The 24573-nt window shown below is 44.1% G+C and overlaps 1 protein-coding gene across 10 annotated transcripts in view; it reads left to right on the forward strand.

Moving 5' to 3' along the window:
- Positions 1–3822: 3822 nt before the first annotated feature.
- The window catches only part of Erc2 (ELKS/RAB6-interacting/CAST family member 2), an 864340-nt gene continuing 843589 nt past the window's right edge, over positions 3823–24573 (forward strand). For all 10 annotated transcript variants that reach the window (XR_015044606.1, XR_015044607.1, XM_085828472.1 and 7 more), the window contains exon 1: positions 3823–3994. The gene's annotated coding sequence lies outside the window, so the exon portion shown is untranslated. The remainder of the gene's footprint in view (positions 3995–24573) is intronic.

Consider the following 24573-nt stretch of genomic DNA (forward strand, 5'->3'; position numbering starts at 1 on the left):
TGGACTCACACGTTTGAATGATTGGCTCATAGGAGGTATGGCCTTGTTGGAGGAAGTGGGTTACTGTGGGGGCAGGCTTTGAGGTCGCTTATTCTCAAGCTATGCCCAGGGATGCAGTCTCCTTACTGCTCTCCAATCAAGAGGTAGAACTCTTTGATCCATCCCCAGCACCATGTTGGCCTGTGTGCTGCTGTGCTTCCTGCCATGACGATAACGACCTAAAACTGTAAGCCAGCTCCAATTAAATGTCCTTTATAAGAGTTGCCTTGGTCATGGTGTCCTCTTCACATCAATAAAACCCAAATCATGACAGGTTATATCTACATCCATATCACAGGCATATTAAAGAGAAACAGAAAACAATTATTTTATAGATAAGAATCCACAAATTAGGTAATTTGTCTGAATGCATGTAATTTTTAAAATGTTTTTATTAGTATATGTTAATTATACATAGTGGACTTCATTCTGACACTTTCATTCCTGCATATAATGTACTCAACCATATTTATTTACCCCCTGTCACTTTCTCTTGTCCCCTCCCACTCCTGCTGGTCTCCTCCTCTTCCTAATAATCCCCTTCCATTTTCATAAATGACACATAATTAATTACTAAGGGCAGGAGTTTTGCCACTATGGAGGGGAACAGAAGGAAGTCTAGCTTCGGGTGTGTACTAGTTGGTTTTGTCTTAACTTGACAGAAGCTAGAATCATCAGAGAGGAAGGAGCCTCAGTTGAGAAAATGCCTCCATGAGATTCAGGGGTAGGCATTTTCTCAATCATTGATCAGGATGGTTGGCTGCCTTACCCTGCATGCTCCCACAGTTCCACTACTTTGTCTCTTCTTAGGTGGTTGACGTTGCCTGCTTTTAATAAGTTGCCTTCACTAAACTGTCTAGTTTTTGAGGGGAGAGGCTCTGCACCCAAGGCCAAGAGTATTTGCTAAATACATATTTGTTAAATGAATGAATAAATTTGTGAGAAAAAAAATCTGCTACAGAACAGTGTTCTCTGACACTGTTGGAGGAACAGCTATGATGGAGATCTGAGAAACCAAGAAAATAGAACAAAACCAACAAGACCATGGGGGCAAGAGGCAACAGAGTGACCTGAAGTTTCAACACAAAAGCTGTACTGTGTTACGCACTCTATGGAGCTAATTGATGGATCAGAACTTCAGTGATTGTGCAGAGCTGAAATGTTGTAGACCCAGAGTCAAATTATTTTGGATTGTCTTAGCATCCTAAATAGCTACTTAACTGCTCACCTCTGCGTATGACCCGGCATCCTTGTCACTATTTGGGAAAATCCTCTTGTGTGCCCATGCCTAGCTTCCACAAATCCAAAAGCTAAAAATGTCATCAAATAACAGCAAGGACCTACAGCAGAGTTTTCTGTGCTTGGCTGTGAGCTTCCTACCTGAGGTTTCCTCTGATGCTTTTTGAAAAGTCTTTTGACTTGTAACTTTTTTTGTTCTGTAACCATAAAAAACGCTATTAAAGTGTTACTGCATTGGAACATGGAGTTTGGTATAACCTAAATTTGTGTTTCTAGGCCATGGCCACTCATAGTTGGCTTCAGAATAAACTGTTACTTATTCTCTGTGAAGTGAGAGCTGTGTCTTCGGTATGGACAAGATTGTATTGTAATTTTCTGTCCAGTTGGGTAAAGGCTGCTTGTTAGCACTTGGCATGTGGGGTAGTGTGTCTGTGTACATATGTACATACATATATTTAGCATTAAGTTAGAAAAGGTTAGCTGGATGACATCTTTGAGTTCATTTAGTTTAGCTTTTAAAATCTTCAGATGGGAAACTAAGTCCCCAAAAGGATGAAGATGACATGTCTAAGAACTCTAAAATCTCAGTTCTTTGTTTTCTACATAAAATGACTATTTTTTTCCTAAATCAAGGACCTACTTTGAAAAAAAAAATCTGTTAGAAACCATGAGTCTTTGTGCGTGCGTGTGAAAACTATTCTTGGGCCTATATACATATAATGGTTATCTTTTGAACACTCAAGGATTCTTATTTAGAACTTACAGGTCAATGGAATAGAGAGAATGAAGGCCATCAATAGTGACTGTTCAACACTGTATTTTAAAAAAAAATCTATAAATGTGCCATCTTGGATATGTCACCTGGATTTTCTGAAAGATATTACCCATTTTACAGTTTTTGTGAGAGTGATTGAGAAAATGTAAGTGCCTGCACAGATATCTGCACACTGTGTGCCTGTGTGGGTGCATACACACTTAAAGCATGCTGTCACTGTGCTGTTAGTATTGTCACCTTGGCATGAACTCGAGTCACCTGGGAAGAGGGAACCTCAGCTGAGGACTGGCTTCCATCTGATTGGCTTTGTGGCAGTGTTTTTCTGATTGATGACTGATGTGGGAGGACCCAGCCCACAGTACCACCCCTGAGCTCATGGTCTTGGCTGGGTTAAGTAAGACAGCAAACTGAGCAAGCCAGGGGAACAAGCCAGTAAGCAGTGCTCCTCCATGGCCTCAGCTTCAGCTCCTGCCTCCAGGTTCCTGCCTTGCACTCCTGCCCTGGCTTTGCTTGATGATGGGCTGTGCAGTGGAAATGTAAGCCAACCCTTTCCCAAGTGGGTTCTGGTCATTGTTTTTATCACAGCAACAGAGAAGCAAATTAGCACAGTCACATTTTAGAAACTACTCAGCATGAGGTACGTCAAGAATCTCAAAAGGCTCTCACGTGTAACACACCAGGTTGCCAAGGATCCATGTGGGACAGAACACAATAGATATAGTTTGGTTTTGTCCTTCAAGTACCAGGGTTAGGGGAATGGGCACTATTTGTTGGGGATGGAAAGAAGAGTGTGAGCACCCGGAGGCCATGGAAAACCTTAAATGGCATGGCTATTAAAGGCAGAGACACTTAGGCTGCCATAGGAAGGCATCCTCCTGTTCTCTGAGCTGTTAGCATATGAGTTCCTCCTTTTCAGGGTGGGGGGGAGGATTTTCTCCAGTCACTGTTCTTCCTTCTGCTCACCCCACTGCTGGATCAGGATTGCTTTATGTGTGAGCTTCCCTGCAGCAGGAGCCATTCTTATGTGGCCACTGAAGTTGCTGGAAGCACATTCATCAGGGCATAAAGGAAATCGCTGCTGTTCTGGAATTGACTACTTACCTCTGACGTTTCCATTTCCCTCCCTGGTGCCAAGTGGCAGCAGCAGGGGTTCAAGACTTCTTGTTGAGTGGAAGCTTTTGCCTGTGAAAACCTTGCACACTTTCTCATGCACTTTACCTGGAGCGGTGTGTGCTTGCGTGAACTCAGGGCCCATCTTTCTAATTTAAAAGGGAACCAGACGAGACACCTAATGCATCTGATGAACAGGAGCCTGAATTGCTCTCCTTTTCACTTTTCTATCTCGCTTTTCCTTGGGGGACAAGGAGGTGGCAATAAAGTAGATGTGTTGTAGAGTCATCCTTCTATGGACCTGCATAGGAATGGATGGTCCTAGGGCATAGGAACCCTCACCTCAGTTCTCTAGGTTAACTTAAAAGGCAAAGGCTGTTTTTGTTCCCCAGAAGTGTCTGGCAGCTTTTGGAGGGGCTTCTGGGGGTTGGATTGGGAGGTCAGGTGCTTCGGGCAGGAGGATGCCAGGAGGCGCTGCGGAGCGGGCGCGCACTCGACTCTCTGCTGCCCCCCGCGGAGGTGCCCAGGTCCCAGCCGCGGCCCCTCCAGGCTCCTCGGGAATGCTGGGAATGTGAGTCAGGGCCTGGGCGAGCGGCCGTGAGCGCGCGTGTCGGGACTGCGGCGGGCGCCGCCCCCTCGGCCCCGCCCGGCCCGGCCCCGGCGCTCGGCGCTGGCCGCGCTCCCCTCCACCTCCCCACCATCTCCCCGCGCTGCCCGCGCTCCACCGTCTCGCGCTCCTGATCGCTCCAGCTCCTCCCGGCCGCCCGGCGCCGCAGCCACGCGAGGTTGTAAAAATCCATGTGGGACCGCGCCGGGGCGAGCATCGCTAAGGTGAGACGCCGACGCTGGGGGCCCCGGCTCCCTCGTGCGGGTCCCCGGCGCTCGTGGGCAGCTGCAATGCGTTATCGGGGGAGCTGAGGGGAGACGCAGCCGCCTTCCTCGGGGCTATTTCAGGCGGGGGAAGGGATGGGGCGGCCTAAGGGCGGATTTGCCTCTCTGTCTAAACCCCCGGATTGGAACAAGTGCACAGTTCCTCAGGCGCCCGCCCCGGGCCACCTCCCGCAGTCTCTCTCCCGTAGCCACCTTCACTGTCCTCGCCTTTCTTTTCTGCAGACCCCCCTCCCTTTGCTGACTACCTTGCCGGGAGGGGTGGGATGTTCACGAGGGTGGGGGTCTCTCAGAATCGGAAGCTGAATAAAGTGGAGAAGACAGGACCCCCCCAGCCTCGGGGGTTGTGAGCCTGGCTGTCTGGGTGGGCTTCAGGGGAAAGGGGGGCGGGGAAGGGATGCAGGTTATAAAAAGAAAAATTCATGCCTGGGAAAATGAAGATGATTTACTGGGGAGGGGTAGGAGGTGGTGTATGAAAAAGGATACGATGTGAAATTAAACAGCATTCCTACCGATTCTCTCCCCACCTCCTAATTACACAAGGGGTACTTACAAGGAGGTACCTTTAAAAATTATTATTATTATTAATCCTGTCTGAGCCTTTGAAAGATCATTTTTAGGACAGTGAAGAATAAGGGCTCTTTCGGTGTGTGAAAATCAAATAGTACCCACAAACTCTCCTCTGTTTAGCCCTACATAATTTATTTTGTAGTGAGGGGTCTTTCTCCTCCTTGCCAGAGGGAGGGTCCGCTCCCTTAGGAGAAGATCGATTTTAGGCGGCTACCTGCCTTTGCTGGATGAAAGACAATTTACTCCCAGAGCGGTGAATTGTCAGTTCTCTTCGTGACTGACAGCCGCACCTGCCACTTATGTGTATAGAATGGGACCGGTGGAACCCCAAGAGCCAATCAATGCCCGGGAGAGGAGGGCTGCTCCCACTTGTCTTGGTTAGTTTCCTGGTTGGCTCTTTAAATCAGTGGTTTTACTTAACCATTGGTTTCCACCAGGTAGGACTCCAGCTGTGAGAAGCAGAGAAGCGGGAAGCCAACTCCTCGACAATGGGCTTAGAAGCAAGTATGTTCAACCTGTGTTCTCCTCCTGTCTTCCCTGTCCGTCACTAGTTATAGCTGTGGATGCGGAGGTCGTTGGCTTAAACATGAAATCCATCTGTATAAGAGCGAAGCGGGCATGGGCTGGCTGCTGGGACGGCAGGTTGGAATGATCTACCTTTCCTTTAGAATCGCAGTCTTCTTTATAAGAGATGCACTTACTGTTGAGCTATCTAGAGAAGGGTGTGGCTCGCCGTCTCCTGTGGTCACCCTACCCTTGTCCTTGTGAACTCACACTGTTTTGAGTATGTAGTTTGGCTCTTACATCAGATTTGGTAGGTTTATAAGATGTTTTTGAACATGACTAGAGAGAATTCTTTTAGATTTGACAACTCATGGAAGTGAGGGCTGCCTGCTTCTCCTTTGCAAGATGTCATTTAGGGTGGAGGTAGTGGTGGGGAAGAGGACTTTCTTTACCTTCTTATGAGAGGCATCTTGTTGGTTTGCTTCTGAACTGTAATAAAAGCCTTTTGATAGTTTCCGGGAAAGGAGCTATGGTTTGTGAGACTTTCTTGGGTGGATAAATCAGTGACGAAGGACCAGGTATTAACTTTGTACTAGCAAAAACCTGATTTTCAGTACCTTTCTTCTTGAATTCATTAGAAAAATATGAGTTGTGCCCAGAGACCCATCACCTTATAGGAGCTGGACCTGGATATGGGCATAGTGCTGTGGATTTCAGCTTTGTACAAGCAAATCGTGAGCTGGACCATACAGTTAGGACATAGATGTCAGGCATGTCAAGGGATGCTATTACTGTTGCCACTGGTGTTCTACACTTGACAGAGCCCATGTGAGGTAGGTACCGCTATTGCCCCTAAATTCTAATTGTGGAGACTGAAAGGAATTAGGTCCATTGCCACACTATACCGTGATGGTAAGTACTTTTGTTTGACCCAGAGCCGATGACCTTGCCATGGCTTTCAATTAAGATTTTGGTGGTGTGGTCTGCACAAGTCTAGTGCATACCCTGAGCCCACCCTTGAAGAGCCCACAGATCCTTTGACTGCCTGCTTGTCTGTGCATCCCAAGGGCAAATTCAACAGCTTTGTGTATTGTGTGTTTCTAGTAGGGCATTTTTGGCCTATTAGTTAGTTCTAATCTTGATGACAATTTAAAGGAAGATAAAATAAAATGCACACTTTTCTATTTTTCTTGATATCTCAGATTTCCAATTTAAGCATGTTCTGGTTGAGTAAATGCTTTTAACATCAGTCAGTTGGTTTCCTGCACCCTAAGGGATTAGACTTTCATTTTTCTTTTACTTGCAAAAAAAAAAAAATCCCGTTTCACTAGTGATTCAATATACTTACATTTTAAATTGTTCTTCTAAAATAGTATGGCACACACTGTCTCTTTTATTATGTTGTAAGAAGCCACAGTTCTGTGTATTGCGGAGGATGAGTGAGGTGAGCCCCGCTGTCCACAAGTTCACCTCAGTGCATAGCTTGTGCTTCTCTTTAGGTTGATTCTGCAGACTCTGTCTCACTTGTTTCACTAGAACATCTGTTGGCTTTTAAAAAGCATACAACCTGTTACCACTGACTGCCACATGGGTCACCTCTTGTCATCCACCAGTACAGTTTCAGCAATATTTATACGGTTCCTTGATAGTTTATTTCAGGTTTATTTATTTTGTAAGATAGTAGAACGAACATAAAGCAGGAGTGTGCCAGTGCTAATAGTGTGGCTCTTGCAAGTTTATGACAGTTGGGTCCAAGCTAGAAATACACTGGTTGCAGCCAGTGTTCTCTTTTGAGATGAAGAAAAGGGACAAAATAAGTGAACAGATAAGAAATGCCAACATATTCCAAATAATAACAGTATATCACTCAACTCTGGCAGGGTAACAGGATTTTTTCCTCTATAGCAACAGGTATTCATTTTCCTCTCCAGTCTGCAGGCTCAGCTTCTGGGAGCATCCTGACTAAGGCACAGGTTGAGTTCTAATGTGTTCCATAGGTGTTCTGGGGTTCCTGTGGCCTGCCCATGTTATGGTGGATGCTGTCAAACATCCAGGCAAACCATGCAAGCAAATGTCACTTCCACTGACACCCTTTCTTGGAGAAAGGAAGTTGCATGGAAAAGTCCAATCTCAGTGGTAGATTCTGCCTGAAGTGGGGTAAGGAAGGCTTAGTGAGCTACAGTCTACCATGTAGGTTCAAAGTATGGTGTAACTTAGAGAGCCTTCCTCCTCCTCCTCCTCTTCCTCCTCTTCCTCTTCTTCCTCCTCCCCTTCCTCCTCTATTTCCTCCTCTCCCTCCCCCTCCTCCTCTTCTTTCTCCTGTTATTTTCAAACAGAGTTTCATTGTGTAGCTCTGGCTGTTCTAGCACTCACATTGTAGACCAGGGCCTCCAACTCACAGAGATCTTCCAGGCTCTGCCTCCTAAGTGTTTGGATTAAAGGCGTGCGCCATCATTATGCCTGGCAACAATTATTACTTATTTCTCTATTTTTTCATTCATTTTCTTTTTTCTTTTGGTGTGTGTGTGTGTGTGTGTGTGAGAGAGAGAGAGAGAGAGAGAGAGAGAGAGAGAGAGAGAGAGAGATTGAGAGAGAGAGAGAGTATGGATGTTTGTGCGTGTGTATGTGTCTATCAGTGTGTGCCCATGCAGAGGCCAGAGGAGAATTTTGGTTGTCCTATACTATCATTCCCTTGAGAGAGGGACTCCTCACTGTTCTCTCTCACTATAGTATGTGCTGGGAGTAAAGGCACATGCCTACCCCAGCTTTTAAATGGGCGCTTGGAATCTGAAACCTGGTCCCCATGCTTATGAGCTTTTACCATTGAGCCATCTCCCTAGCCCCCTCTTAATACTTGGAGGATGGAATCTTTATCACCTTCTCTTCATCTCTATGAATATTCTCTCTCTGTCTCTCTCTGTCTCTCTCTGTCTCTCTGTCTCTGTCTCTGTCTCTCTGTCTCTGTCTCTGTCTCTCTCTCTCTCTCTCTCTCTCTCTCTCACACACACACACACACACACACACTATTTAAACTTTGCAGTTTGGAATATACTGTATTTGACCCTAGAAGGCTGATGGTCATAGCAGGTGTGTTTATACATGTGCAACTTTAATTATCAGGGTACTATTTTAGTTTTAGGACCTGACAGTATTCTGTGACATAATTGTTAATGCAGTGGTGTGGGCCAGTGTGGCGGACCTGGCATTTTGGAACTTACTGTTACAAGTAGGTGGTGGGGGAAGTATTCTTGGATGAAATGCCATTTTCTTAGATTCACAGGGAGAAAGCTACAGCAAGAACAGGAGATAGTCGTGGTGGGTTGAATGAGAACCTCCTCCCCATAGGCTTGTCTATTTGAATTCTTAGTCTACAGTTGGTGAAACTGCTTGGGAAGGATTAGGAGGTGTGGCCTTGTTAGGGGAGGTTTGTCACTGGGGCTGGGGAGCGGGTATGTTTAGGTTTTAAAATCCCTAGCTGAAAAGCCATTTCTAGTTAGCTCTCCATGTGCTTCCAACCTGTGGATCAGGATGTAACCTCTCAGTTACTTCTCTAGCACTGTGCCTGACTGTCTGCTAACATGTTCTCTAACATGGTGATCATGGACTCTAACCCTCTAGAACCATGAGCCTCCAAATTAAATGCTTGCTTCTATAAACTGCTTTGCCCATGAGGTTTTGTCACAGCAATAGAAAAGTGCTCACATGATTTTTGTAGGAATGTGAGGGGCACATGTGGCTATAACCAAGTTACTCCTTTTAGCCAGAAAGCTAGTGAGATGAACGGCAGCAACACCCATTAGCAATTGTTCCTATAGTCTAACCTTTTCTCTTTTGAGGTACAGCCTTACTCTGTAGCCCAAGTTGGCCTGGAACCTGGCAAGTCTCCTTCTTCAGCTTCCTAAGTGCTGAGATGTGTGTTAGCACATCTGGCTACAGTGTAACTTTTATGTAACTCTGTGTGAGGCCCGGTGCAGAGCACTCTTGGTAAAACAGCTAATTTGATATTAGAGTAGACCTGGTTGGTTGCCTACCCAATCTTCATCTCTACCTGCTCTTTAAACTAAAGTAACTATATTTTGACATGAGGATATACCCATCTGATCCTCCCAGACTCCATGGCATCGTAGAGAAGTCATGAGATAGAGGTCTGGTAATGACGGAGGTAGAAATTATTGGGTGGGGGTTTTCCAGAAATCTTAAAAAAAGAGGGCACGCCCGGCTGGTGCACTCCAATAGCTCTTGGCACTTCATTCTTGCTGCTGGGAACGTGGGTATAATACCTGGATAGGCAGTAATAACTATAGCAGTGAAAGTGTCTTCAACATAGCAAAGCTGAGGTGTGTGAGTCCAGTGTTTAAGTTTTAGCTCAGCAAAACAAAACAAAGCAAAACAACGAAATATAACAACTAACAGACCTGGAGCCTGGAAAGATCTCAGTCTTGATGGCCCTTCTCCTTGATACTACCAGCTTACCCTGTCTTTCTCTACTATGCTTTGATCTGAGATAGGGTCTGGCCTTGAACCCACGATAACCTGTCTCTGTCTCCCAAGTGCTGAGTGCCACCACACTGCCTCCTGTAGAATCTTGTCGAATGAAACAAAGAACTGCATTATCTACAAGGCGTTACTGCAGCCAAACATAATCCTCTTTGATGTGTATTTTCTTAAGGGTTCTTCAGAGCAGATACTATCCTACTTATTTTGCAGGTGGTGGCATTAAGCTCCCAGACGTTAAAGAACTTGCCCAAGATCACAGAACTAGTAAGTAGAGGGATTGGAATTCAAAACGGCATCACTTTGACTTTTAGGCTTACCTTCAGCTGGACAGGATAAGGAACCACAGTAGAAATCATATTGGAAAAGTACGTTCAAATAAGCTCGAGTAAGCAGCTTAGTCCCAGATTGAAGACGTGGAGTTAGAGACTGGGGATTGGGCGTCAAGGTTTTGGCACGTGATGTCCAGTGTTTGTGGGAATGGAGGCAGAGGGGAAGCTGGGGATCCAGCCGACCCCAGGAGAGAGAGATAAGGTTGTGATTGGGTGACTGTAAGTCATGGTTTTCTGTTAGACTGTAATCTTCTGAGAACAAAGCAAATGCTTCCTGAAGGTTAGCATTAGCCTCTATCGATGGTCTCGCATTAGCTGGGAAGCAAGGGATGAGTAATGGAGAGAATCACTGATGAGCTGTGCATCATGATTCAGAGCTGGAGGGTGGGGGTTCCCGCACATCATCAGAACCGTGTATGGAGCCCTCGATGACCTCGTCTGACGGGATTGTGCTCTTCTGCCTTCCTCACGGTAAAGAGCCAAGTGAGAGCGAGCTACGGCAGAGCTTCAGAGCCTGACTGTAGACTTCCCTTTGGCTGTCACCTCTTAGACATTCTAGAGCTTTAGTGGGAGGGGCTACTTGGACTTTCCATGTTGTGGTCTCTGCCTCTCTCCCCTTTTTAAATCTGTACAAGAATTTGTTTTCTGTTTAGAGGTTCCAATGTTTTTCAGTTCCATACATGTTTTTCCTCTTAAGTAAAATTTAGCTGGACCCCACTGAGGAATTCATGGGAAAAAAAGGAAAAAATTTCCCTAAAAACTCAAGAGTTCAGGTTTATGTGGCCTGAGGTATCTTTATGGTGAAGCCACTTCTCTAAAATGATAGCTGCATACTCTCCCAGGCACAGGGTGGTGTGAATCTTGTAGCTGTCCAATCGCCTTATTTACATACGTTTTAATAGACACATGTTATCTTAGACAGCTTCTTGTGCCTTGACATCTGTAGTGTAGACTGTTCATGTTCCCATGGCCGCTTCCTCTCTCCTCCTAGGCATGCATTATGAGTGACTTGTATCACTTCTATGGTCGGCCATCACATGTGCAATGTGAGACCATCCGGAGCCACCTTCTATGGTGTGGTGATCACAGAATCCCAGGGCCTAGGGGAAGGTTTCCACACAGTAGATCTTCATTAACTATTTATTAGGTGAACTCAAGGAACAGTAGAGCTCAAACAGCCAGATTTAGACCCTGACTTTCAAGGCTACTTAATTATTACTGGACACAGTAGGAACAGTGACTGCTCCTTACAAATGCAAAGTAAGATAACTAAGGGCCACTGCATTAATGCCAAAACAGCATGAGGGGCTGGGTTGTCATGGAAGCAGGGTTGAGGCTTGGGTGATTTCTACTCACTCTGTCTCAGTGGAGCTCAGAAGCCCAAGGCTTCTACCTCACTGGCTAACTGAGGTATAATTGGGCCCCCTTCTCCTGGGCTGGCTCAGTTTACCCACCAGTTGTTTACCCAACACTTCAGCACTTCACTGCTTGATTCCCAGGACTGTGACCTTAGTGTCTTGGGCATCTTTTCTTCTCTTGCCTCTGAGATCTGTTGCTTCCAAGGTCTATCCTCTGCTCTCGAACATGCACTGCCTTTGCCAGGGAGAGTTCATCTTGGTCAGAGCCCAGGAAATCTGTACTTGCTGGCTGGCACCTCATGGGCACTCACTAAAATTAAAGCAGGGGAGAGAGAGGGAGGGAGAGAGAGAGGACAGGAGCCAGCCCTTTCAGGAAAGAACTGATTATTTTTCCTGGAAGTCAATGATGAAGATTACAGCCCTACTGCATGAATACAGGATAGAAAGCTGTCTCTTGGATACATTGCAGATGGGCAAACAGTGACAATATTCATAGATGCCTGTCAACAGCAGCTTTGTTTGTTAACTCCTTCCTTCCCATATCTTCTGTGTATGTGTGTGTGTGCATGCATATGTTTGTACATGCTTTTGCATGTATGTAGGCATGCATCTGTGTGGGTACACGTGTGTGTGTGTGCTTGTAGGTGAAAGCCAAGGTTGATGTTGAAAATCATTCTCCATTTTTTTCTTCTACCTTATTCATGGAAGCAGGTTTTCGGAGTTAAACCTAGAGCTCTCTGATATGGCTAGTCTTGCTAGGCCCCTTCCTCTGGGGATCACTGGCTCTGACTTCTCTGGCCAGCATTACAGGCAGGCATCTGTGACTATGTGGCATTTATGTGGATTTCTGGGGATAATGAATGTCAGTCTTTACTCTTACGTGAGAAGCACTTTAACTGGTGAGCCATTTCTCCAGGTCTCATTGAACTTGTGTGTGTGTGTGATATGTGTGGTTGTGTGTGCATATGTAGGTGTGGGTGTGTGTTTGTGTGTGCATGTGTGTGTGTGTGTGTGCATGTGTGTGTGAACATACGCAAGTGTCTAAAATTACCTCTTTTCTTGCCTTCCTGCTCTCCACCCCTACACAATTTTGAGTATGAATGAACTGCAGGCACCAAAGTACACTCCCCTCAAATGCTTGAGGAACAAACTATTAATTCAAGATAACTTCGTAGTGGGTCAGAAGACAAGAACTTGAATGGGCGTCGAGCAGTTTGACTGTTTTGTAAGAATACTCTCATATCCTTATGCAAACTAGGAGAGACATTTCTGCTAAAATGGCATGACTAATTATAGCAAGAGAGAGCAGGGTTTCGTAAGAAACTAAACCTCGCTGCGCTTTGCTGCTCTAAGTTCTTCTGCAGTGAATTCCACTGTGACACAGGGGATGCCGTCAGGGTGGGAGTTCATCCTCTGTGCACTGGCAGTGACTGAAGGTTCTTTGCCATCCTGGAGCTGCTCTGAGGGTGGAAACCTATTCCCTGGAGGTGCAGAGCTAGGGTCTCTGTAAGATGTGAGGCTGGGTGGGGCCTGCTACCCCTGCTTGTTTTCTCAGTGGAATTGGCAGACATCACATTCCTATCATGATGGTGTTCGTTGCCTGGTTGAAGCCAGGCTTGCCATGGTACCTTCCTGCCAACTGGTTCCAGCTAACTGTCATGACCTTGAAGAGCAAGGGGTAGTATATGCTGGGAGCAGAGCTGTTGACTCTTTTTTACGTGCGCGTCTCTCAGAAGATGGTTTCTGATCTTTTCTGATGATGTGAGTCTCCCTCCCCCTCAGGCTGTAAAGCTCCCCCATACCCATTCTTTCTTTCCCAATCTGGCACATCCTCCTGTTTGTTCCTGGGCCTCTCCCTAGGGGAGCAGAAGGTTGGGTAGTGAATGGGATGAAAGCTTTGCCTTCTTGTGGGCTCTCTGAGAACAAGTCCTGTGTGATGCTAGGTGGACACAAAGGCAACGGGATTTCAGGGGTTGCCCATCACGCCTGGGAAGAGGGAACAGTTAGCAGGGGCTGACACACAAGGGGAATTCTTTGCCATTTTTGTTAAGGATGAAAAAGAACCGTTATCTTTATATATAGACTTCAAATACACTGATGACCCATCTTGAATTCCCAACATGAATAGTTGCTTGGAATAACTTCAAGCAGTTTCTTTTATCTATAGAAATGTAGCACTGGCCTGAGTTCCCTTTGTGTACTCATCATTGATTGTCCTATTTGGGACCTCTGTTTCTCATCACTTAGGCCAACTTATTTCATGTGTATCATGTAAGATACACACACACACACACACACACACACATGTACTTGCACACACACACACATACATACTCATACAGATGTTTGTTCATGCATGCAGGCTTTCAATGAAATAACTTTCAACCAAATAAATGACATTGTCTGCAATCTCAACCTTGGGAGCAAAACCAGCATGTGTGCTCTTATGATAGATTTTATTAATAAGGAAATATAAACCATTATATTATGTAGCTGCCATATGTCTATGTACTTACATCATGACAGGTCTCTTCTGGACACGAGGAGGGCTGTAGGAGCAGTTGATTTGGAGGCTTGAAGGCTAGAGTGTCTGGTGTTAATAGTGGTTCTCTTCTGGGGAGCAACTAGCCTGCCACAGACAACTTCAGAGGGTCATGAAGAAGGATGAAGGAAGGGCTTCTGAGTTAGTGATACTAAAGGTGTCGCTGAGGGCACTAGAGTAGACAGAGAGTGGGTTTGAGTGGTACAAATACCAGATGAATAGTATAGGCCCAGCTTCAAAATGAGAAAATGGGAGGAGATTCAAAGCTTGGGGAGGTGAATGTAGTTTGTAGAACCAGTGCTTTGGTTGAGGGTGTAGTGTGGGGAGAGAGGCCTGAGAGGGTGACTGGGCACAAGGGCCCTGTGAGCCATGAAGAAGCTAGAGCTGGCGCTTGGCTTTCAAGGATCTCAGGTATTTATTTATTTATTTATTTATTTTTTACCTTTTTCTGTACTAGGAATTAAACCTGTGACCTTGTATTTATGGGAATGACGTGGGGCTTGGTTTGGGCCAAGGGGCCTGAAACTGGGAGATAGATGACAGGATGGGTATGGGATGGTTAGATTTGGACTTAGACATCCTAGCAACAGCCACTGGGGCTTCATTGACTAAACACACTTTATGCAGCCTTGGCAATGTTCACAGACCATTTTCCAGCTGAGGATACTCCTGACCAAAGGCCTGCAGTGGAACTCCACACCACTCGGAGGTTTTGAGGCTCTCTCTAAATGTCATCAAGGACCAAAATCTTCTCAGTAATATCTAAGTAGAGACTAGAATGCGGATCTCGCTTTAGAGATGCAAAGGCCAGTGCTCGCCGTAAGTGGACAGAATCAAACCGCCTGTTGGAATATTAAGATGGAAATGTGGGAATGATTTGTAGCATATTGAGAGTGGACTGAGAAAGTTCGTGGATGTAAACGGTTTAGTTACCCTCTGAAATGCCTCCAGTTGGGAGTTAGAGGTGAGAAGTCTGTTGCATGTTCTATGTGTCCTGCCTGCCTTGGACTTTTCACATTTACAAGGCAACCCTGATAAACTGCCTTTCACACCTTGTTCAGAACCTCTGCGCCTCCATTTAGGAACCGATGTTTTGAGCTGCTGTGCCCTTGTATTTCAGAAGAGTCACCCACAGTATTTGTGCAGTCACCCAAGTGTTTTGTGAATGATGCTACTGTTTTATAGAGTTAAAGGGGAAAATACAGGTGGCAGTAAATGGGAGAAGAGTGAGGCTCATAATGTAACAGAGCAAAACCAGAAGCTGCTATATATGCCCAGTATGTATGGTGTTCAGTCAAATGCTCCAGTTGGATCAACTATAGGTGGTTGACTGGAATAAGAAAAGGTTAAGAGTCTTTATTGTGTATGAAATGTCAGGGGAAAGTGTTGAGAGTTAGGCTACAGAGCAAAATGTAAATAGAGTCTTCCTCCTCTTGAACATGCATGTTTAGTCAGCATTTGTCTCCGTTTTGAGAAAAATACATATTCAGAAATGTATTTTCTGGGAGATGGGATGCAGCCCAGGCAGCAGAGTGCTTGTTAGCATGAGTGAGGGCCTGCCTTGGATTCTGAGCACTGCACAAACCAGGCATGGTGGGGAGTGCCTATCATCCCAGCATGCAGGAGTGGGAGGCAGGAGGATTAAAAGTTCAGGAGTACCCTCAGCTACACATGGAGTTCAAGGCCAGCCTGAGAGAGATGAGATGTCCCTAGACATTAGATTATTCACTACTTTGTTTATGTGTTTGTTTGTTTGTTTGTGGTGGAGATTGAACCCAGAGCCTTCCATATACTCATCAAATCATAACCTCTACCAGCCCTTGTTAGTCTTGTTTAATAGAGCAGGCCTGAGTTGCAATCTGCTGTTTAGGCTGGCCAGATGGTATATGTGAAAGCTGAAGTAACAGCACTGTAGGTGTGTTCTGGCAAAGGATGTACCTGGATATGCAGGGTCATGGTTCTGGGTTCATTTGTGAGAATGGTGCAATATGGAGCTGGAAAAGGACAAACTGTATCTTGACTGATGCTAAGATGGCAAGTCAGAGCAGGAGAGGGAATAGCACAATCAGCCCATAGCCCTCTGATTCCCTAAGTCAGGGGTATGTTGGCGATCTGTTTGTCCTGGGTGTTCTCCATGCTATTTGGGGAGTTTCTCTAGCTTTTGTATGATTGATTCCCTTTAGGCAAAGGACTGAGTTGGACATGAAGCTCCAGTGCCTTCTAGTGCTTCCTGCATCTATGCTAGAATACCTGTTAGAAGTTCATTGCCTTTGCAGGCTGGTTAACATGGCATTGTCTGTATGCCACGTTTGAGTTCCCCGTTTGATGCTTTTAGGCTTTTGGGTTGTTTCCTCCTTTTGGCCAATATAAATAATTCTGCTGTAAGCTATGGTGTATGGTATTTTTGAGGATATTTAATTCCCTGGCACTTCTGCTCTGTCTCATACAGGGGAAGATCAGCTTCCCAAGGCTCAAAAGGAGCCCTCAGGCAGAGATGCTGCTCCTGGCAGTGAGAAGTCCCTTGGGGCCCTCTAAAATGTTCATTTCAGATCGATGATCGTAGCATCTGCTCACAGGCTCCCGGCCCAAGTCTGTGGAGGAACTAGGATCTGAATCTTGTACTCTTGGCCTCAGAGGCCATGCTTCAACTGTTCCACACAGAACTGGTTTTAATTACAACACTGCAGTGCTTAGGAAGATGAAAGAGGTATGGCTGCCACCTTCAACGAGCTGTGAGGACTGAATTATCTAGTCAGTGAAAGGCTCACGTCAAGTGGTGTCTTAGTGCGATTGGAAACAGTTGTAAGATAGGATCAGAGATAGCATTTCCTGGAGCCCTGTTCTCTTGCCTTTCTACGGTTAACTGGACTCATTATGGGGCTGTGCTTGAGACCTGTATTCATATACGTACTGACCCTTCAAGTCCCAAGTTCTATTGTTCTAGCTGATACTCACTTCTGCACTGTTTGTACAACTCTCTCAGAGCATGCCAAAATGCAGCCCCCTTGCAGCTCTTTTTGTCTTCACCTTATGTCCAAGTATCAGGAAAAAAAGTATTTTTTGGGGGGTGGATAGACTAATAAAGAAAACACACATGGAGACAGTTACAATGTCTAGGTATGTTTTAAAGGATGACATTACCTTGCTTGGTAAGGGAAGGAAGGGAAGGGAAGGGGAAGGGGAAGGGAAGGGAAGGGGAAGGGGAGGGAAGGGAAGGGAAGGGAAGGAAAGGGAAGGGAAGGGAAGGGAAAGGAAGGGAAGGGAAGGGAAGGGAAGGGAAGGGAAGGGAAGGGAAGGGAAGTGAGAAGTGAGAGAATGCCATCCTGTGTTCTAACCTAATTAAGTATTTTGTTTAGCACTGTGCTTAATTTGCTCTGGTGGGCAGTCACTGGTTGTCTTCACTCTGGGACTTGGGCTGGAGGGCTCACCCTTGCATAGTTATCCTCTCAGTGAAGAGGAAACACAATGACTTACCCACAGGGTAGCTCCTAGATGGGGCAGGTGTCATGTGGTCGAGCCATGTTTCAGTGGAACAAGGAAGATTCTCGTCCTAACAGAGGAAGACTGTAGGCTTGTGAACAAATGCTATGGCTGACTGGAATTTTGCTTTCACATGTACACTTTTGACAACTTTTTTGACCAGTTAATCTTTGTAGATCCATTATGGCAAGATTTTTAACATTGCTAATTGTTTTACTCACAAGGAAGAAATATGATATTAAAGGATTGAAGACAACCTCCTAATGTATCTGTTGATCAAAATTGATGATGGTGATGGTGATGATGATGGTGATAATGGTGGTGGTGATGATGATGGTGATGATGATGGTGGTGGTGGTGGTGGTCATTGTGATGGTGATGGTGATGGTAATGATATTCAGTAAGCCTCGGCAGGCATTCAGCCAAGTATTTCTATATCCTTAGAACTAATAATCACTCACTTAACTTGTTATAGTAGCCATCATTACAGCTGAGGCCTTTCTACTGAGTGAAGCTCATCAATGAGTTCAAAACTAGATAAGAAGTAGGAGATCACGGACTCACATCTAATGTATGCTGAATCTCTTAAGGTCTCTCAAACTTGGGTAGGCTTTCTTTGGACTAAAATTACCACAGTGATACTTTAATTATATAAACATAAGGTTGGTGAGATCATTTTTAAGTGTCTCATACTTTGATAAAGCCCAAAATCAATTTGGAAATTGAGTACTCTTCATATTAATAATTTAAATTAACATCATTAACTTAACTGCATTAACTAAATTGCTGCTTGTAACTGGAATATGACGCTGACTGTTTATTGTAGGCGGGTTCTTTGGCAGTCAACTGGTCTACCCTGCTGTGCCCTGGGTGATGACTCAATTCTCTCACAAATCTCACTCCTGTGAAACTTTGACTCATGGCGAGGAACATGCATCCTTTACCTTTTACCCACTGGGAACACATGCTTTAGATCCCAAGTCCACTGTCTTTCCTTTCCCATTAATTCGCAGTGCTTCCTCAGGCTGCAGGGAGATGCTCCAACTCAATGGGCATGTCTGCTGTGGTGGTCAAGAACATTCTCATAGTATTTGTCTTCAAATTACTGAAATAAAGACAGCTCTTGAATTCTCATGAGCTTTGCAAAATTCCTTAACAAATGTGATTATGGATCTGTCCCCCATGTCAGATTCTGCCTAGTTGAAAACCTTGATTTTTCTCCATCTGTTTCTGTACTGCCTCTCATTGAGTTCCCTTAGAGTACACATCTATCACTCTCAAGAGGCCTTCATCTGATGATAGATATTAAAGTAGCTGACAGCCTTGTATAACAATTAGAGTTGTTAATAGAATCCCAAATAAAGGGGATGCGACCCCATTTCTCATGGAGGGCCTCTGGCACATTAGAAGCTACATTTTGGATTTGTTCTTTAGAAATATCCAGTGAGTAGATTCCAGCCACGTCTCTTAGTTTCCCTTTTCATTTTTTCCTATTAGAATTCATGAGCAAGAGATCTTTCGGTGACTGAATGTATGAACTCTTAGGCACTGAAAATTCAGTTTTTCAAGAGGTTTCTGAATCTAATTCAGCCTTGTGCTATTGGTTCCCTTTAAAGGCTCAGATACAGTTCCTTCATGAGCATCAGCCATGCTGTTGAGGGACTGTTGTCTTCTTTGTAGATGAAATAGATGTATGCATACATGTGTATGCATACATGAGCACATAGATGTATGTATACATACATGGGCACATAGATGCATGCATACATACATGAGCACATAGATGTATCATGCATGAGGTACATATGAATTCTCTACTCTGAAATGTGACCATTTAAGCTAATTTCCACCTCATGTTCTTCAGTTCTTGTTGCTAATGTTTTTCTAGTGTATGTGAGTTTTTATATATATATATATATATATATATATATATATGTGTGTGTGTGTGTGTGTGTGTGTGTGTGTATACACACACACATATATGTACACATATATATGTGTGTGTATATATATGTATGTGTATATATATGTATACATATATATGTGTGTATATAAGTATGTGTATATATATATATATACACACATATACACATATACACATATACACATATCTATATATATTTCTACTTACACAGTGCTGTTGCCAGTGAAGAAGCATTTTGTAGAATTGAGTGTCTGGGGTTAAGGGCATGGAGCTGTATTTCTTCTACCTCTTCTGTCATTATCTCTGGAAAACCTGTTGGTAGACAGATTGGGGATTTTTAATGTAAGACCCAATAATCCCCAGCTCTGTTTTAAGGTAAGTGTATTATAGCTAAAATATTGCCAATTGACATTTCACGTTTGCAGATTAAAGGAGGTGCACAGATGTTTTAAAGACAAATTTAGCAATCTTAGTTATTTCTTCAGTGCAACCAATTTATTTGTTCCATCGTGTGTGAGGTCATGAATAACGCTATACTCGGCATATTGTACCGGCCATAATCTTTAATTTAATTTTATTTAACATCTCATTACTTTGACCTTTTATTCTTGATTTTTGTTATGCTTTTAACTTGTGGATTTAGCCGTATACTTTAATCACACCTTTCTTTAGAAAGTTTTTAGGTCTTTTACATTTTATGGTCATACTTTGGAACAGTTGGATAGAGTTTAAAATGTACGCAGGAGCAACGGCTGATGGGAAGAACTAACCCTGGGGCACAGGAGCCCTTGCTCACCTGGGTATGGACGGTTGTCAACTTCCTCCATCAAGTGCTTAGCTATAAAACATGATCCGAGGCAGCTGAGTTCTTTTCTGCACGTGGAAAACAGTAATTATAAAATGAGCACGAGAGAGTGCTGACGGGGAGGGTGGTGAGGTGTGTACATGCATGCTTCCGTTTCATAGGGCTTTGGGGAAAATGATTGGAAAGCATTTTTAACAATTTTAGCTATGGCAAGTGGGAGTTTTTTTGCTCCTAATTCATATTTTTGTAGCATTTAAGATTAAATAGTTTACTATTGCGATTCCTTGGTATCTGTGGATATATAATATTGCAGCCTATAGATTTTTCCTATTTTGAAAAATAATAGAGTCCTAACTGAGAAGCAGTTTGCAATTGATATCCACTTGCAAAGGAATATCCGAGATTAATAACCTTGTTCATGGCAGGCCAATACAAAATAGGTGGCCGTCACAAAATGAACTCTTTGTTGTTGTTTATTTTTGCTTTGTTTTGACACTTTCTTGTCTTTTGCTTGTTTGTTTTGATTTTTGTCTTTGTGCTCAGGGAGAAGGGGGAGGGAAGGAGAGAGAGTATTGGGTGGGTAGGGAGATATGGTTCTGGGAAGTGTTTGGGGAGGGTAAAATAGAATCAAAATACGTTGTATGAAAAAATTGAAATAAAACTATAAAAAGTATTACTGCTAAGCCCACTGCTTCTTATCTGTCCAGGAGGAAGGAAGAAAGGAGAACGCACCCCTTGAAAACAAAAATAACGATGGCTGAAGCACTTTTAAATAGCAAACTGAGTTTGAACCAATCTAATCAGACAGGGATAAACTTAATGAGTTGAAAGAATTCCAAGATAGTTTTGAGGTTTCTAGTGGCCTTAGGCATATCAAGGTTATCCGGATTGGCTCTTATTGGATTTTATCTGTGTGCTGGGCATTCTGCTAAGTTTCTTTCTTGTGTCATTTCATTTAATGACACCCCCCATCCCTATGAGAAGAGCTGCTGTCACTCCCCAGCTTCGAGCTGAAGGGCAGGAAAGTATCTGCTTGAGGGCACACTAGGAAGTGGGATAGATGTATGAGTGGATCCAGCCAGATCTGATTTTGATCCCTCTCTTTTTGAAAACACAATGTCTTTCTCCCTGCTTAGCATTGTAAAATTGTCACATAATGTCCTTGGAAGCGACTTCAATGCTGTGATAAAAGGTCATTGGACTGAAGTTCCAGTTCCACTCTTTCAGACAGTGAAGGATTGTTTTGCATAGCTCCTGTGTCCTTAGACATGTGTAAGAAGGGCCACTAGGACTACCCTGGCCCTTCTGTGACCCTGGCTTCCCCATGGGGAAGTTCTCCCCATGGGGACCAGTACAGGTGTCTACAGAGCCTGACGTTCCAGAGCCCACTCTTGTATCTGGAGGCTTGTGACCTGCCTATATAAACAACCCTGATTTGCCTCCAGATCCTGCTCTAGCATGCCCATCCCAGCACTTAGGGTTGCCAAGGGGCACATGCTTATGAGATTGTAGACAAGGTATTATCAGGTTATAGCCTATGGATTACATGCAACTGCTGCCATATGTTTTTAAATCGGGTTTTATTGGAATGCAGCCTTGACCATTGGTTATAAATCATCTATAGTTGCTGTCAGGCTGAATGGCAGGCAGACACTTGTGACAGAGACCAATGGCCCACAAAACCTGAAATACATTGTCATTTACTCTTTTACAGAAAAAAGCTGCCCTACCTTGGATATATCTAGAAATAGCCGATTGTGCTAGCTAGCAGAATTCATATATGTGTGGCTCCTGGACTATATTTGAACTAGCAGTGAGGACTAGGGAAGGGTAGGCCTTCCGTTTGCCATTGGATTTTGTTTAGAGTAAACATTCTAATTGAGGATTCAAGCAATGCCTTTCTAACCTTTACATTTGTTGAGTGGGAGGATGAATGTGCTATATTTACCAGTTTACCAGCTTGGTGTGTACATTTCAAATGTATAGAGATGTGGTCCTTGGGTCTGTATTGCCTGGAGACTTCCATTGTTAGACTGAGTGTTAAAATCTGGGTTGCACAGTTGGGGCTTATGGTAGGAAGGAAGAGCAACCCCAAGAAATGAGAATACATTATGTGATCTCAGTGTGGACAACTGGGTATGACGTGGACCATGTTCAAAGTCCTGATAGTGGCAGAGGTGGTACAGTTGAGCACCGTAAAATTGATCTGTGCAATTAATATTTACTTTTACAAAAGCTTGCAGTAGCACATACCCACAATCCCAACATAAGAGAAGCTGATGCCAGCCCAAGCAAGTTCCAGGCCAGACCTGGCTACATAGTGAGACGTCTCAAAATGGAGACTTACCTTTATCATATGTGCCATCCCTTAGGCTTATAAAATAAATAAGACCGACCAACTGTATTAAAAGAGAGGAGACTCCCACTAAAATTCTCATCCCTTATGTTGGTTGTCTGAACGAATTGTTCAGTGCTGGAACCTATCTGCTAGCTTAGCTAGACATTCCAGGTCTATTCACTAAGCTACTGCCACCCCACCTTTGTATGTCCATCTATCCCTTTACCTCCTCTCCTGGACTTATATTGCAAAGTGAAGGGGAAATGGCCTTAAATCTCACATCCACAGGGCCTGGCAATATGATTCAAAAGGACTGACCTTGTAGAAGGTAGGCTATCAGTTGAAATGATCTAAATGATGACTAGGAAGGAGTCCCATAAATGGTCTATGTGATACTGAGAGGCAGCAAGGAACTTGATGCATTTGAGCATCAAGAGGAAGACTCATTCAGAGATGGTGAAGGAGAGAGTCTCTGGAAAGCAAGTGGGAAAGAGATCCTACAGGGTTTATCTATGCAGCACTGGGAAGCCTTGAAGGGTTCTAAGTAGGCGGTGAAGATATTTTTGTGATTATAATTGTAACTTGACACAGTTTGGCTGATGTTTTGGAAATAGAACAGAGGGTGTCAAAATGGGAGGTGGTTTGGGAGGGTATAGGCTAGCTTAAACAAGAGTCACACTAGGGTAATGGGCTGGTGCCAGTACTCGTGGGAGACAAGGAGATGGATTTAAGGGAGCTTTTTAGAAAGAAGGTAGTGTGGACTTGAAGGATGTGGTGAGAGAGAATAAATTCTTATTTAAGGTCTTTCATGTGGTAGAAGTGAGCCAGCATTTTACTGCCTATAGGCTAAACATAGAAAGAGGGAGTCAGACAGAATGGAAGGCCATAGGGTGTGGAGGGATAGAAAAGGCAGAGGTGGGAGCCCTCCTGCAGGTGCTTCTCAGCTCCAGTGTGTCGTTGTCATGGAGGGAAGGGAGAAAGGTGGACGGTCAGACTTTCAGCTTTTACTTTACTTTAATTTTTAATTTTTTTTCCAAAAAGAAGCTGGAATCTGGATTTTAATGTGGATTATCTGTATCTTTCTGTGTTGGCAACTAGAAGCAAATTCTAAAGAGCCTTGAACTTGCCACACTCAACATGTCTGCAGCAGCCTTAACCTGAAGGGCAGTCACTTCTTATGTGAGTCCTGTTCTATACCACATCTCCCTGTAGAAAGATTTCATTTTGGAACCAAATGTCATCTGTGACCCAGAGTTTTAAAAAGTTAAAGAGGCTGGTCAGGGGAAAAAAAACCCACACAGATATTTTAAAGTGGCGAAGTCTTGGGAAGTGATGACCTCAGCTCACACGGTCTGTCAGCAGGGCTCAGGTGATGGGCCGGGGCTAAAATCTGTGGAAATAAACTTAACCTAATTTAGAGCAGATAGCAGGAAGTGCTTTCGTCTTAAAATAGAGCATTCTAGACTGTGATAGCCTGAGACTCTTGAGGGAGACAAGAATTAAGGCTCTTCCCAGCCGTGTTCTCCTGAGCTTCTAGTTGGAGAGTCCTTAAGCCTTTTTAAGAGGGTGAGTGGATGAGGGCATATTTTATTTATGAATTCATATGCAATTAGAGGCAACATCCTCATAGGTTCATGAAGCCATCTGTTATTTCGCTCGAGTTTTAAGCAGAATTTACCCACGGGCTTCCAGCTTTATTCATGAGGTGCCTTTAAAGTGGAAGGTGTTGGTCACCTAATCTCTTTGGGGGTCATAGTTTTCTGATGTCAGCAACATCTGTTTTTGTGCAGCTTGAGAGTATGAATATTTTACCCTTCTTTGTGTTGTATATTACAGATATACAGAGGCAGGTTTTTTAAAGAGCTTATTAGGAACTCTACTGATGGACGCTGTCTTGGCTCTGTAAGAGTATTTAAAAGAGCAAGAGCTTATCACTACCTTATTTCCTAAAGACACTTTTATGGGTGAGAGGAAAAGCTCAAAAATGGTCTTCTTCAGGTCAGTAATGGGAAGTAGACATTATTGCATTATTGATTACTGAATGAAGCTGGTCTTTATTTTTTTCAAAAATTCATGTTAGAGAATTAAAAAAAAAAAAAACCCCAACCCCATCAGGGTGGATGAGAAACAAGGAGACAACAACCCAAAAAAGCCTGAGTGTCAGAGCAAGTGTCT

This window comes from Mus caroli, unplaced genomic scaffold (assembly GCF_978045245.1).
Source record: "Mus caroli unplaced genomic scaffold, Mus_caroli_1 scaffold_12, whole genome shotgun sequence".
Classification (NCBI taxonomy): Eukaryota; Metazoa; Chordata; class Mammalia; order Rodentia; family Muridae; genus Mus; species Mus caroli.